The 15,020-nt window shown below is 40.3% G+C and overlaps 1 protein-coding gene across 3 annotated transcripts in view; it reads left to right on the top strand.

The window, feature by feature from the left end:
- The window catches only part of LOC145246775 (uncharacterized), a 243,664-nt gene that overhangs the window by 134,389 nt on the left and 94,255 nt on the right, over positions 1-15,020 (top strand). Inside the window, exon 1 of one of the 3 annotated variants that reach the window (XM_080108559.1) lies at positions 6,272-6,430. The exons of 1 other annotated variant lie outside the window; for it this stretch is intronic. The gene's annotated coding sequence lies outside the window, so the exon portion shown is untranslated. Of the gene's footprint in view, positions 1-6,271; positions 6,431-7,327; positions 7,448-15,020 lie in introns of those variants that run through there. One more of the 3 variants, XM_080108561.1, reaches the window with a different exon arrangement.

The following is a 15,020-nucleotide window of genomic DNA, read 5'->3' as shown; positions in this document are numbered from 1 at the left end:
AATACAGCAGCCCCAGTACTTTGCACCTGCTGATAGGACAACCTCCTTAGTGGTTAATCCAAGGTTCGGGTCCCTGACTATTAGGCGGATAACGTCAGCCCAGATAAAACGTTTACCTCCAGCATCCTTACTGTCATATTATGAGTTATGTCCCCTTCGGTCAACTCTTTAATATAAAACAATACAAGAGTTGCGTCCCTTGTGGTTAGTAAAAATAAATACATGGACTTGCTCCATGGCGTATCATGCTTAAATGTATCTTGTCTTCTGGTGTCTTTTTTAATAAGGTTCATCCCGTATCATATAATGAAACAAACATAATTGGACATGGTCGCAGCTACGGGGATTTTCTTAAAAAAAAGAAAAAAAAAAAAGAAAAGAAATCCATCCACAAATAGAATGAACGCAAAAGAAAACATCAGTCTTCGTGTTGCGCATAAACACACGTGGTGACGACGACAAGCGCTATCTTAAAAAAAAAAATTTTTTTTAAATCGATGCACAAAGTAAGTTCGCCAATTTCATTCATTCATGTCATTGTTTTGTTTTCTTTGTTTTTTTTATTTAAAAAAAAGGGTATTAGTATAATAATAATATTAAAAAAAAACAATAATTAAATTGAAGTAAAATGAGTTGTAATGCAAGCGAACCCGTTATGCACTGGGGGTCTGAGAATCTATTTGAATCGTTCAGATTCTTCAAGCAACGGTGCGCCTTATATTTCTCAGTAAAAAACATTCCCGTTGAGAAGCAGGTCGACCACATTCTACTGCTGTCTGGTGAGGAAGGTTTACGGCGATATAAGGCCTGGACATTTCACAATGATGCTGACCGGACGAACCCGGAGGCAATTTGGCATAAATTTGAGGAGCGTCTAAAGCCCCAAATTAATTTTCGTATTGCACGTTTCTATCTGCGTGAATATAAACAGAAGAATACGGAAAGCATCGGCGACTTCATGACAAGATGTAAACTACAGGCAAAAAAATGCAGGTTTAGGGATAACCAAGAGACTGAAGAACGTCTCATTGAACAAATGATTACTGGCACCAGACACCCGGAGTTACAAAAACTTCTACTTTCGAAAGGCATGGAGCTTACACTCCAAGAGGCCTTAAATAGTGGTAGAACGTACGAAGCGTCCCTTAAGCACATGCGGCAAATGGCTGAAATTCGAGGCGATTGTCAGGAAATTAGGGCAATAAAAACAAGCCCGTGTCGACGTTGTGGAAATAAACATGAAAAAGAAAAATGTCCAGCCTGGGGCACCACATGCTCAGCGTGTGGCAAAACGAACCACTGGGCAAAAGTCTGCATTAACAAAAAGGAGGACACAAGAAAATACAACCAAACAAAAACGACGAACAGCCAAAAGCAGCCGCAAGAAAACAGATACAGAAAGCGGAACAGTAAAATCTGCTCAGTAAAATCTGAGCCCAAGAAGATGTATAGAGAATTTGAGCAGTTAAACTTTAATGCGATTCATCAGCCAAAAGACGAGCCTACTGAAATAATAACGGAACTTAAAATAAAACTTCCCAATAGACCAGGCGCTCATATACTCAAAGCAAAGGTGGACACAGGTGCAGAAGGGAATACGCTTCCTCTACGAACTTTTTGAAACATGTTTCCCAACAGAGTTGATGACTTAGGACAACCCATTCCAGGCTCCACAAAGAAAGAGCACATGATTCTGACGGCATACAACGGCTCAAACATAATACAGCATGGATCGATCTGCATACAATGTGGACACAAAGACAAGTGGAAAACTTTAAAATTCTTTGTTATCACAACAGAAGGGCCTACAATCATAGGATTACCTTCTTTCAGCGACTTGGAGCTGATAAGCCTCCACTGCACCATTCAACAAAAGAAAGATCTGATTAACTCTGTCAGGGAATTAAAAAATGCATATGCAAGTCAGTTCGATCGCATAGGACATTTTAAAAGTGACTACCACATTATCCTAAAATCTGATCATCCTCCAGTAATACATGCACCGAGGAAATGCCCTATCCATCTTAGAGAAGAAATAGAAGAAGAGTTGAAATCCATGGAAGCCCAAGGCATCATCAGAAAGGTCACCGAACTGACTGAATGGGTTAGCAGCATAGTATATGTTCGAAAGAAGAATGGACAACTTTGCTTATGCCTTGACCCAAAGGATCTGAACTGGGCAATAATGAGATGTCATTACAAGACTCCCACCATGGAAGAGCTAGCACACAAGCTATCAGGTGCTCAACACTTCTCCAAGCTAGATGCCAAAAACGGATATTGGTCCATACCTCTTGACGCAGAATCCCAATTACTAATGACCTTCAACTCACTGTTTGGGAGATACTGTTTCCAAAGAATGCCCTTTGGTCTGGTAATGTCACAGGATGTATTTATGCAGAGAATGGACATGATACTGGAAAAATGCCCTGGTACAATTGGATTAATAGATGATGTTATCGTCTTTGGAAAGACTAAGGAGGAGCATGACAGCAACCTCCACCGGCTTATGGAAGTAGCACAAACGGAAGGATTGTGTTTTAATGGTGATAAATGTGAGATAGATCAAAAGCAGATAAGCTTTTTTGGGGCTATCTATGACAAGAACGGCATTAAACCAGATCCTAGTAAGGTAGAAGCTATAAAGCAGCTTCCCAGCCCTACCAACATCAAAGAATTGCAAAAAGTGTTGGGAATCATCACTTACTTGTCACCATTCATTCCGTGCCTATCAGACTTAACTGCACCCATGAGAGATCTGTTAAAAAAAGAAGCAGAGTACCAGTAGACTGCCAGTCACCAGAAGGCTATGCAGAAAATAAAGGATGAGATCTGCAAAGAAATGTCTCTCGCCTACTTCGATCCAATGAAAGAGACAAGCCTACAGGTAGACACCTCAAACAAGGGTCTAGGTGCAGTACTCTTGCAAGAAGGAAAGCCCATTGCATTTGCATCAAAAGCTCTAACAGCAACAGAACAATGTATGCAAACATAGAGAGAGAGCTTTTAGCTGTAGTTTTTGGTTGTGAGCGCTTCAAAACATACCTATATTGAAGCAAATTCCAAGTAGAAAGCGATCACAAGCCGTTGGAAATGATCAGCTTAAAAAATCTAATTGCTGCTCCACCTCGTTTTCAATGCATGCTGCTGCGCCTACAAGGATATGACATGACCATCATGTATCACCCAGGTAAGGAAATTACCCTGGTGGATGGATTCTCCCGACTACCCAACAGAAGGAGTAACGAGAAGATCGACCTTAATATCCGAGTTGACTTTGTCCGATTTTCTGCTAAAAAAGTAACACAGATAAAGCTAGCAACGAAAGCCGACCCTATACTCTGTGAACTTAAGGAAACCATCCTGCATGGCTGGCCCAATACATCCAGGGAAATAAGCAAAAACTTGCAGCCATATTGGTCGTATCGGGATGAGCTGGCCATCGAAAATGGAATTTTGATGAAGAGTAATCGGATAATCGTAATAATAGTAGGAAATCCTACAAAAAATCCATTAGGTCATCAGGATATGGAAAAATGCAAACTGCGGGCAAAAAGTTGTGTCTTTTGGCACAACATTAATAAAGATAGAGGCAGCATCACACAACAATGTACCATATGTCAACAGCACCAAAAAGCCCAGAGTGCAGAACCTCTGATGCCATATGAGATTCCTGTAAGGCCCTGGCAAGTAGTGGCCACTGACCTGTGAAGGTCACAATTACCTGCTGATGGTGGACTATTACTCAAAGTTTCCCTTTGTGAGGAAATTAAAGGAATTTTCCAGTCAGGAAGTAGTCAAACTAATAAAGCAGATATTCGGTGAACAAGGGATCCCAGAAAGAGTCATCAGCGACAATGGTCCTCACTATAGCTCCAGTCTTTTCAAACAATTTGCAAGCAAATGGGGATTTGAACACGTCACATCATCCCCTAGATACACCCAATCAAACGGTCTGGCCGAGCGCTGTATACAAGCCATAAAATCAGCGATGCAAAAGGCTGCCTCAAGTAGTCGTGATGTAGACATGGTATTGCTGTGTTTATGGTCAACCCCAATCGACCATGCAATTCCGTCACCGGGTGAATTGCTATGGAACCGAAAGCTGGTGGGAAACTTACCAGTGAAGTGCCCCAACAATTCGACCCAAAAAGAAAAAACAGCAACTCGCCTCTATCAAAGGCAATCCTACCAAAAGTCTCACTATGACCAACACACCCGAGAGTTACCAGAGATACAGGAAGGACAACACGTCCACGTATATGATCCAGACTCCAGCAAATGGTCTCCAGCAGTCGTCACACAGAGATGTGTCGAACCAAGATCATATGCTGTGCAGACTCCATCGGGGAAGTCACTTCGCAGGAACCACAGACATCTGAGAACAGATAAGTCTGCAACAAGGCTGAACTCCAAAACGTATGCAGCCACACCCATGATGACCCCAGAATCGAACGATTCGTCAATGGATTGTATACCCATGGAGCATACCAGCCCCAACACAACCAATGACAGACCTGGTACAAATACACCCCACAAAACACTGAACACTCATCCTGGAACTCAGAAAGTATCCAGATCCGGTCGTATAATAAGACCACCCAAAAAATTTTCTTATGATGAAAACAGCCCTTAGTTGGACACTCACACTATTGTACTAGTGTCAAGGTTCCTTCCTTATGTAATTTTTATTGTTTTTGTTTTATTTTTCTTTGGAATAGAGGTATGTCATATTATGAGTTATGTCCCCTTCGGTCAACTCTTAAATATAAAACAATACAAGAGTTGCGTCCCTTGTGGTTAGTAAAAATAAATACATGGACTTGCTCCATGGCTTATCACGCTTAAATGTAGCTTGTCTTCTGGTGTCTTTTTAATAAGATTCATCCCGTATCATATAATGAAACAAACATAATCAGACACTTACTAGTGACATGGCTACAAGGATAGACATAGAAACAGAAAATTTCCGCCATCTCTGTCGACTGTTCATGCAAAATACTGCAAATCTAGAATGCAGCTTTTTCTTCTCCCTTTGTAAGAAAAATCACTCATTAAAAAATGAGGACTGAGTGACAAATAAAGAGAAGTGAGAGTAATGGGAGCTTCCGATAACGCATCCACAAAGTGTTCTCTACTCTCCATTAAAAAAAAATAATAAAAAAATTATTAAGTATTGAACTTAATAAGAGTCTAACTGGCGAAAAGGGAAAGTATGGTGATAAATTCACCTCTCACGCACTAACAATGAATACAATTTCATAATCTGTTTATGCAATCAACATGGTAGATATAATAAACATTTATGACGAGAAAATGCTATCATTAAATAAAACAATCAGGAAATAAAAATATAAATTAAGTATTGAAATAAAATGTAGTTATCAATATTTTAAATTAAACATAAAAATTAAAATAGCAGCCACTTATCTCGAACGGGTGTTTTGTACCTATTCTATACTTTAACCTTACAATTGAATAAAAAACATATAAAAAAGAACTTTAATTAAACTTGGAAATACGATTTAAAAAATAGCGCGGATCAGTAAGTGCACTAGCATCAAGTAAACATTCGTGCTTTTGGCCAAGATCAAAGTGTAGTATCTGTTTTTCAGATGCGGCACTTCCATTTCTCGTTCTCTTTCAGTGGAGGGGAAATCCTTCATGACTGAGACAATTTTTATTTTTGTACCTTTTCCCCACGTTAAAAAACGACCCTGGGGAGGCATTGTAAATAGATACAATTGTTGCAATTTGGGGGGGGGGCAGTAATTTCTTCTCCTGACAATATGAGATTGTCTGCATCATCGATGTTTTCATTTCTTTTTCTAACACGTATATATTTATTATCTTGCCTGTCATTTTTCTGTTTGCCGACTTTGAAAATATATTTGTTTGTCAGCTTTTCTGTTTTTTTGTTGTTGATTTTTTTGTTTTTTCTTTCTTCCAATTCGAATGTCGTCTGCTTCCATTTAGATAGCGCTTTTTCTTTGGCTAATCAAACTCCCAAAAATTCAATTAAAAAAAAATAATAATAAATAAGTAACTAATTAGAAAATAAAAAGTCACACACCCCTTAATATCACCTTAAAAATGACTAAAAACATAACAGAAAAAAAAAATTAAATAAATAAAATAAAAGGTCGAGTTAGCGTTTCAATATTTGAATAACGCTCAACTGAAACCGATGATTGCTGGTCTCGCCCGATCCATGCTCGACGGGAATTCACGAGAATTCGGATCAAATCATGCAAGAGTAGTACCAATATTTTAAATGTAAAATGCAAATGACGGAAATGTCGGAGGTTTTCTTGCGATTATTTCCCTTGGAAGAACTCTTCATCAAAATCAGTTAAAAAAGTCGTAAAAGATTTCAAAAGTTCAGCGGTTAATTTGAAAATACTTTTACTTTTCACCGCAACTGAACAAGGTAATTAAACAATTTCTAATTTGATTATTTCCAGTAATTGAACTTAATTGTTCTTATTTCCAAGATACTTGGTACTCCCGATTTAGTTGTTATATTATTTAATTGTAATTTTCACTAGTAATTACGCGAGAACTCTTAAATGCTGCCTGTTTTTCCTTATTACGAAAAATATTAAATCATCGGAACATATAAAACATTTCGAGTAGAACTTTTCATGGTACTCATTGATCTGTGCTGAAATAATAACGTTATTATTTAAAAAGCCATTCTTAACATGGGGGGGGGGAGAGGGTGTTTTGTAACTATCGTATACAATTGAATAAAAAACATAAAACTTTAATTAAACTTGGAAATATGATTTAAAAATAGCGCGGATCAGTAAGTGCATTCCTTTTCATAAACCTATGAAAACCTTTTTTTATTTTCTTGCTAATGCACTTACTGATCTGCGCTATTTTTTAAATCATATTTCCAAGTTTAAGTAAAGTTTTATGCAATGTTTTTGTTTTTTATTCAATTGTAAGGTTAAAGTACAGAATAGGTACGAAACACTCTTCCCTCCCCATGTTAAGAATGGCTTTTTAAATAATAACGTTATTATTTTAGCACGGATCAATGAGTGCACTAGTATCAATATTAAAAAAAAATTTTTTTTTAGATTTTGATGTGCTCAAAATGAATGTACAGCTTCCATACATGTGCCGACAGATTTTTATGATGTACGTACCCGAAGTCTAAATCTGTCGGCACATCGAAGCTGTAGGCGCCCCTTCCCCTCGTATACTTTTTTTGGTACTCCTGCAGTATTTTACCCACCGATTTCACGATCTTAGCCGAGCGTTGACGAACGCTTTCGGCGTTAACGCCGACGAAAGCCGAGAATTCGGAGCTACGGTGCAAGAACGCTAAAAGTATGTGAATAGCAACAACATTACAAGGAAAATATATTACGCACACAACAAAATGGATAAAATTATTCACAAAAAATTTGGATAAAATAAATCACAAACACTTACCGTAAGTTTTTTTAAAGTAAAATAAATTTATTTTGTTAAATATTTGGTACTCCTGCAGTATTTTACCCACCGATTTCACGATCTTAGCCGAGCGTTGATCGACATCCGTCGGAAAACGCCGGAACATGGCGAGCGGTACGATACTCTATCAGCCAATCAGGGCGCTTCAAACGAACGCGCAGCACAGACGAATAATTTTCATTGAAATTACACACATAGCGTTTCATTTCAGTTATTTTATTGTTCAAAGTAAAAATACACAGCCTTTCATTTCAGCTATTTAATTTAGCGATAAAAAAAAACAAAAAAAAACCGGGAGCTGTTGGAAACATATTTATGCGAATTTATGTGGAGACAAAAAATTGGACACAACCCTTTTGTCTCCATAATAAATCAAATCGCGGAAGGCTACCCGGTTTGGGAACGAGCTTCTTTCCACATCCTCTGAAAACCCTTTGCTCCCTACTTTGCCTCTACAGTCAGTAGAAAATCTTCCAGTTGGAACTAAAGATAAACAGTAATTGTTGTGTCCCCCCGCCCCCTACAAACATTACTGAAAAAAAAAAAAAAAAATTGTTACTGTTTAATAACGTTTTGTTAAAAACAAACAAAAAAAAAGCATTGAAGTGTTTATTACTGTTGCTTACCCCGCCCCCCCCCCAAAAAAAAAACTATCGGAAAACAAAATGAACCAAAAAAAAAAAAAAATATTCAACAAAATAAATTTATTTTACTTTAAAAAAACTTACGGTAAGTGTTTGTGATTTATTTTATCCAATTTTTTCTGTATTAATTTTATCCATTTTTTTGTGTGTGTGTGTAATATCTTTTCCTTGTAATGTTGTTGCTATTCACATACTTTTAGCGTTCTTGCACCGTCGGCGTAGCTCCGAATTCTCGGCTTTCGTCGGCGTTAACGCCGAAAGCGTTCGTCAACGCTCGGCTAAGATCGTGAAATCGGTGGGTAAAATACTGCAGGAGTACCAAATTTTTTTTTTTTGGTTCATTTTGTTTTCCGATAGCTTTTTTTTGGGGGGGGGGGTAAGCAACAGTAATAAACACTTCAATGTTTTTTTGTTTTGTTTGTTTTTAACAAAACGTTATTAAACAGTAACAACAATGTTTTTTTTTTTTTTTTTTTTTTTTTTTTTTTTCCCCCAGTAATGTTTGTAGGGGGGGGGGGGAGACAACAATTACTGTTTATCTTTAGTTCCGACTGGAAGATTTTCTACTTACTGTAGAGGCAAAGTAGGGAGCAAAGGGTTTTCAGAGGATGTGGAAAGAAGAAGCTCCTTCCCAAACCGGGTAGCCTTCCGCGATTTGATTTATTATGGAGACAAAAGGGTTGTGTCCAAATTTTTGTCTCCACATAAATTCGCATAAATATGTTTTCAACAGCTCCCGGTTTTTTTTTTATCGCTAAATTAAATAGCTGAAATGAAAGGCTGTGTATTTTTACTTTGAACAATAAAATAACTGAAATGAAACGCTATGTGTGTAATTCCAATGAAAATTATTCGTCTGCTGCTGCGCGTTCGTTTGAAGCGCCCTGATTGGCTGATAGAGTTATCGTACCGCTCGCCATGTTCCGGCGTTCTCTGACGGATGTCGATCAACGCCGGCTAAGATCGTGAAATCGGTGGGTAAAATACTGCAGGAGTACCCTTTTTTTTTGTCATTTTTATTTTTTCATCATTTTTTTTTATTAGACTAAATGTATGACATTCGAGGCCGCCGTATTGCTTTTAAAATTTGGCAATAAATATTATCAAAGGCAAGATAAGTTACTTTTCTACTAAACTGGATACATTTTTTGTGTTTTTATTCAATGTAACATGTTTAGGTACTTGTGCATTTAACGAACCAGACGTAACTCAGCATTTGCTCGGCTTTGTCCGGCGCATGGACGTCAACAACTGGATAAAACCGAGCGTTGGCGATAAAATAAAAACAACGCTACAACAAAATAACTGTACAATGAAATTGTAAAATGTAGAAACAAAAAAATTAAATAAATAAAAAGCAAAAACCTACCGTTCAGTTATGTTTTTTTTTTTTTTTTTTTTTTTTTTAAATTATTGCTTGGAATTGTTTTCTGTTTTCAAAATAAATACATATAAGACAAGTTTTTTTTTTTTTTTGTTAACTTTTGTTTTTGTCTGAACTGTTTTTTTTGTTTGTTTTTTGTTTTTTTTTAATTTTTACGTAAAAAAGGGGGGGGGGCTGGAACAAGGATTATTTGTACATTTTTTTCGCCAGAAACAAGGATTTTTATAGAAAAGTTTGATAGAAAAGTAACTTATCTTGCCTTTGATAATATTTGTTATATATTTGTTTTTTGACAACTTTTTCGAATCTATGTGTACAGTAATACAAACCCCTTTTTATTTATTAGTGGAAGGTGGGTTTCGGCCTTCCTATTTGGTACAGTGACCAAGAAACCCTCCTTTTCGGCGGGGTTGTATCCACCGAAAACCCAGACCGGTGTCACAAGTCTGCCGGCGGTTAAAAACGAACTCGTCGATTTCTACCGTTATGGCCTGGGCCTCTAATCTGCCGGGGATTCCTAAGAAAATAGTCCCTGCATATATTACGCAGGAAAATTTTCCAATCCACGATTGTGTGGCGAGAACGTAACCCACATTCGCGATGGAGATTTTTTGTAGATGCCATCTCGAACGCCCATAAGTATATTATTTTTATGATACACGCGATGATTAGTCGGGATTTTGAGAAGAAGGTCCCAATCCTAATGGAGGTCCATCGACGACATGTTACACTTCTACACCTCCAACCGTAACCGTAGGAAAGGCTTGTTCTCTTTGCAAGTACACAATCCTTGCCAAAATGTAAATAAACACCTTTTCTCTTCTGCCAACAATTTCCGTTGCTGGCAAAAGTTTAGTGCAGCCTCTGGGGTCTGGAGCTGGTCCGCAAGGTTTGTAATATTCATTATTATTTCGTCAGTTATCTTTTTAAAACATTTTTTTTTTTTTTTAAACTCTCTTCAAATAAGCGTTTCTTGAGTTGTGACACTCTTCCAATTGATAGCGAAATTTTCGTCTGCTTAATCGGCAACGCTTGGTTTTATCTGGCTGTTGACGTCATGCGTCGGACAAAGCCAAGCAAATGCTGAGTTACGTCTGGTTCGTTAAATGCACAAGTACCGATGTTTATTCAGCTCGAAAAACATGCAGTGTTTACCGATGTATTGGAAAATTCAAAATGGCTCCCGACTCTCTCTTTAACATTGTAAGTTTGGGAAAAGGTGTTATAAATAATAAACTAGACAAAATACTATTAAAAAATGCCGAATATATGCCAACTTATGTCACGGTAACATATAAAGAGCGAATTTCTAACAGGATTTTGTCTAGTTTATTATTTATAACATCTTTTCCTGAACTTACCGTGTTGAAGAGAGTGTCGGGCGCCATTTTGAATTTTCCAATACATCGGTAAACACTGTATGCTTTTCGAGCTGAATAAACATGTTACATTGAATAAAAACATTGCCCCTTTAATTGAAACAAGGCCGATAGCCATTAGTCTCGTGTAATGAATGCGTGAATGTAGGATTGACCTGAAATTCTTAAAGATAAAATGACCGAAAAATGGGCTGAAATGACTTAAATAAAAAGTAAATGACTTTAATGAACTTAGGGATGAATTGAATGACCTTAAGAATGACTTAAATGCTTAAAAAACAGCTTGAATGATCTGGAGAATGACTTGAATGGCTTTGAGACTGACTGGTTGTAAAGGGGGTGATCATTTTACATTAAATACAGGAAAGTGATCCTCCACTTTATATCACAATAAGTACAGCATGTAGTAAGAATAGATACTACACTTTGAGATATTAAATACTTTATTGATGTTAAAAATACAGTGAAAATCAACAATGAACTTAGGCACATGGCCAACTCAAAAGGGGATTGTGGGGATCGTTGGTCATCCTTGTCACTCCAGAACTAAACAAAATCAAAAGTTTCTCCCAGCTAGTATCTTCTTTCACCATAATACTGCATTAACCCTCCCATACTGGGGGGGACATCCTACTTAACTCCCAATTTTTAAAACATTTTTTATTGACATGTAAAAACAACAAAAAAAAGATAATAAAAATGATACAATAATTCATTTATGTCGAGGGCGGGGGGAGGAAAAAAAAAGGGTGATTAGTAGGACCCTATCTAGATGATAGACTTCCCGTTCCACTAGGTTTGTAAAAGGAACCTCGCTTCTGCGGGTCAGTCTCTAAGTGGGGATGCCCTCTAGATGAGGGTGAATGGAGAAAAGAAAATTTTGTCGGTAAGAAATGGGGGTTAGTTTGTATTTCTTTCTCTCCAAAATGAGTGAAATTTAGAGGGGGTGAAAACAAAAATTTCAAGAAGGAGGGTGAGGATCTTGGAGGCTTCCTAAGCGAGGAGGGATGGAACACACACTCAGCTAGTTGAGAGGCTACTTGTTAAATTTTACTTTACGGAACTGCGCGTTCCACACCTAGGCGGGGAACACGTATTCAAATTTGGCTCCTCTTCATACACACAGACTTGTTACATGTATCCATCTTCTGTCGAATTCCGCGCGATGCAGCCTTCTTCTATCACATCTGATCTTCACCCGTAGTTGGTGTTTAAAGAAAGTGATCAGATCCTGATCAGAACCCCCCCCCCTCCCCCCCGGCAACCTTGCAGATGCAATGTCCAAATCACCATTCTTGCCACGGCCAGGATCATAACGTAGACCATTTGTCTTTCTCGGTCCCACGGCGGCCTCACATTGTCCATGACATTGGATAGAGTAATTGGGTGAGAATGCTCAGGATCGATGCGAGCCGTCCCCTCGCTGACATACGACCAGTACCGTCGGAGTTCGCAGCAATCGAAGAAAGCATGATCACTGCATTGTATGTTGTTGAGTGGTAGTGCATTTCAGGCCAATCGTCAGGTCAGAGAGAACTCTGAATTGTTAAGATGACTCGAACCTGGCGTCCAGCTCCACATGGAGCAGATCTCACTCTGCTGCCAACCCAAATGCGCGCATAACGGGTCGTCGGTGGCTCCATTCACTAAATCCCTGTGGAGATCCCTACGGGTAGCAGTCACAAGGTCGCTGCTTGGCACTCTTTCATGTAGGCAGATTCTCCCAGCGGCCTGCGATGGCTCTCAATAGAAGGATCGAGAACGAGGTCAGGGAAGGCGGCAGTAACCATGGGGTGCCATGGTTGGTCATCTTGCATATAGTGGCTCAGAAGACCAGCCTCTCAGCCTCACGATGACACTTCAAGTCCGGCATTCCCAAGCTTCCCTCACACGGACGTTGAATACAGACCTGTCTGCTCACCCAGTGTCTTCCTCTGTCCCAAAGAAGCGAGGACAAGAGTTCGACAAGAGCTGTTAGGTGTTGTGCAGGTAGGGGAAATATGGCCGGTCGGTAAAGGATGAGAGGAAAGACCTAAGTGGCGCACACCTTAGCTCCACCCTTTAAGTAAAGTTTCCTAGGAAGCCACAAATTGACTGCAGCCTCTACCTTTAACCGTACCTCCAACCAATTTTTGTCAAGCTGGAGACCCGGTCCGAACCACATGCCGAGGATCCGAACCGGGCCATCCGTCCAGCTGAAGGGCGCCGGGAGGTTTGCGTTACCACTCCAGGCGTCCAACCACAGTCCTACCGACTTGCTGCGGTTTATCTTGGTCCCTGTAATTCTTTTGTACTGAGCGAGCGCCCCCGACACGGTCTCGATGTCTCTGAAGCTCGACCCAAAGACCGTGACATCATCGGCAAACGCGGATATCTTCATGGCTGAGCCACCGGGTATTGCAATTCCGCACAGGGCCGAATTTGCCTCTCGATGTTTCAGCTTGCGGAGCAGGGGCTCCAAAGCCAGGACATAGAGCAGGGGTGACAGCGGACAAACCTGATGAACCAACCGAGAGATAACAAAGGGTTTTGAGCGCTTTCCGTTGACTTGCACGACAGCTGTGGGCTGTCGATACATCACGGAGATCCACTTGCAGAAGTCCGGTTTAAAACCGGCGGCCTCTAAGACAGATGCCAAGAGATGAGGGTCGATCCTATTGAAAGCTTTGTACTGATCTAAGTTGATCGGCGCGGCTTCCGTCTCGTCGTCTATCCCTCCCTCTAGGATTGTGTGGATCAGGTACAAGTTGTTCTGAATCGATCTCCCCTTCACAGCGTAGTTCTGTTCTGGTTCAACCAACTCGCCGATAACAACCTGCAACTGATTCAACAGGACTTTGGCCAAAATCTTTAACTCTGTGTTTAGCAGGGTTATGGGCCTGTAATCATCTAACTCTTCCCCACCATGCCCATCACCTTTCCTCAGCAATGTGATCACTCCCTTGGTGACTTGCCCCGGGATGGATCCCTGAGCAAACCAATGGTTGAACACATCCGTTAGAAGAGGCAAAAACATGGGCGACAGCCTCAAATACAGTTCATATGGCACACCATCGAGTCCCAGAGATCTGTCACAGCTGACCTGCTTCAGCGCAGTAAAAACCTGCCACTCTGTCACCCGGCCCTTGCAATTAGCTGCCTCCAGGCAGGGAGAGTCAGCCAAATAGTCGCTAAACGCAAGGACCGGAAGATCGGGCTGCTGCGTAAAACACTCCTCGAAATGTTCTCGAAACCCCTTGCAGATCTCCCAAGTCGATTCCAGTGTGCGTCCATCCGGATGTCTTACTTTTGCAATGTACTTGTTCGAGCCATGCCTAGAAATTTCACGACACGCGTCAGTGTTGGAGTTGACTGCTTCATTGCCTACCTTTCTAAGCCTAGCTCTGACTATTTGACCTTCATAACGCTCGCTATTCTCACGCAGAAGGTCCTTCTTACCTAGTTCTGACTAACCCTGTCACTCTCCCCTGTAGCCCGGGCTAGTTTCTGCTCTAGCTTCTTCTTCATCTTGGCCTTATCTAGTGCGAGGCGCTGAGCATACTTGACGGAGAAGGTTCTAATTTTGGCTTTTAGACCTACCCACCACTTACTCCCGGTAACCGCTCCCACTAGTGCTTTTGGAATTAATTCTATTAGCCTCTCTTGGAAATCTTGTATCTCCAGAAGGGAGGTGTTTAACTTCCAGTGAGCCACTAACTTAGGCCTATTTCCTAACTTCAGCCGGGCCATAACTAGTTTATGGTCTGTCTGGCCTAGCCAAGTGAACGTGGGACAAGATAAGAAGTCTACTTCGTCTCTCCTAACTAGCATCCTGTCCAAGTAAGTGTTTGGATAGGAGGGAACGCTATTGGTCCACGTTCACATCTCCCGCCCCGGATGCTCGACCCGAAACCTGTCGACCAGACCGCATTTAGCCATCAGATTAGCCAGGCTGGACTCGCACCTCTCCGATCCTCTAGCATCGCCTGCTACCTTATATATCTTGGGGTCTAAGGTGGCGTTCCAATCTCCCATTAGCACTACGCGCTTCTGACAATCTACAAACGCGTCAAGCTGACTGAAGAGTGAGACCCTCTCACGAGCGGTGCTGGGCGCATGAACCGTGATCACCCGAAACACAGAATCTTTTATGGCAACATCGGCCAC

This window comes from Euprymna scolopes, chromosome 24 (assembly GCF_053919585.1).
Source record: "Euprymna scolopes isolate OS-2025 chromosome 24, ASM5391958v1, whole genome shotgun sequence".
Taxonomy (NCBI): Eukaryota; Metazoa; Mollusca; class Cephalopoda; order Sepiida; family Sepiolidae; genus Euprymna; species Euprymna scolopes.
Note: the sequence above shows the minus strand (reverse complement) of the source record. Positions and strands in the feature narration are given on the sequence as shown.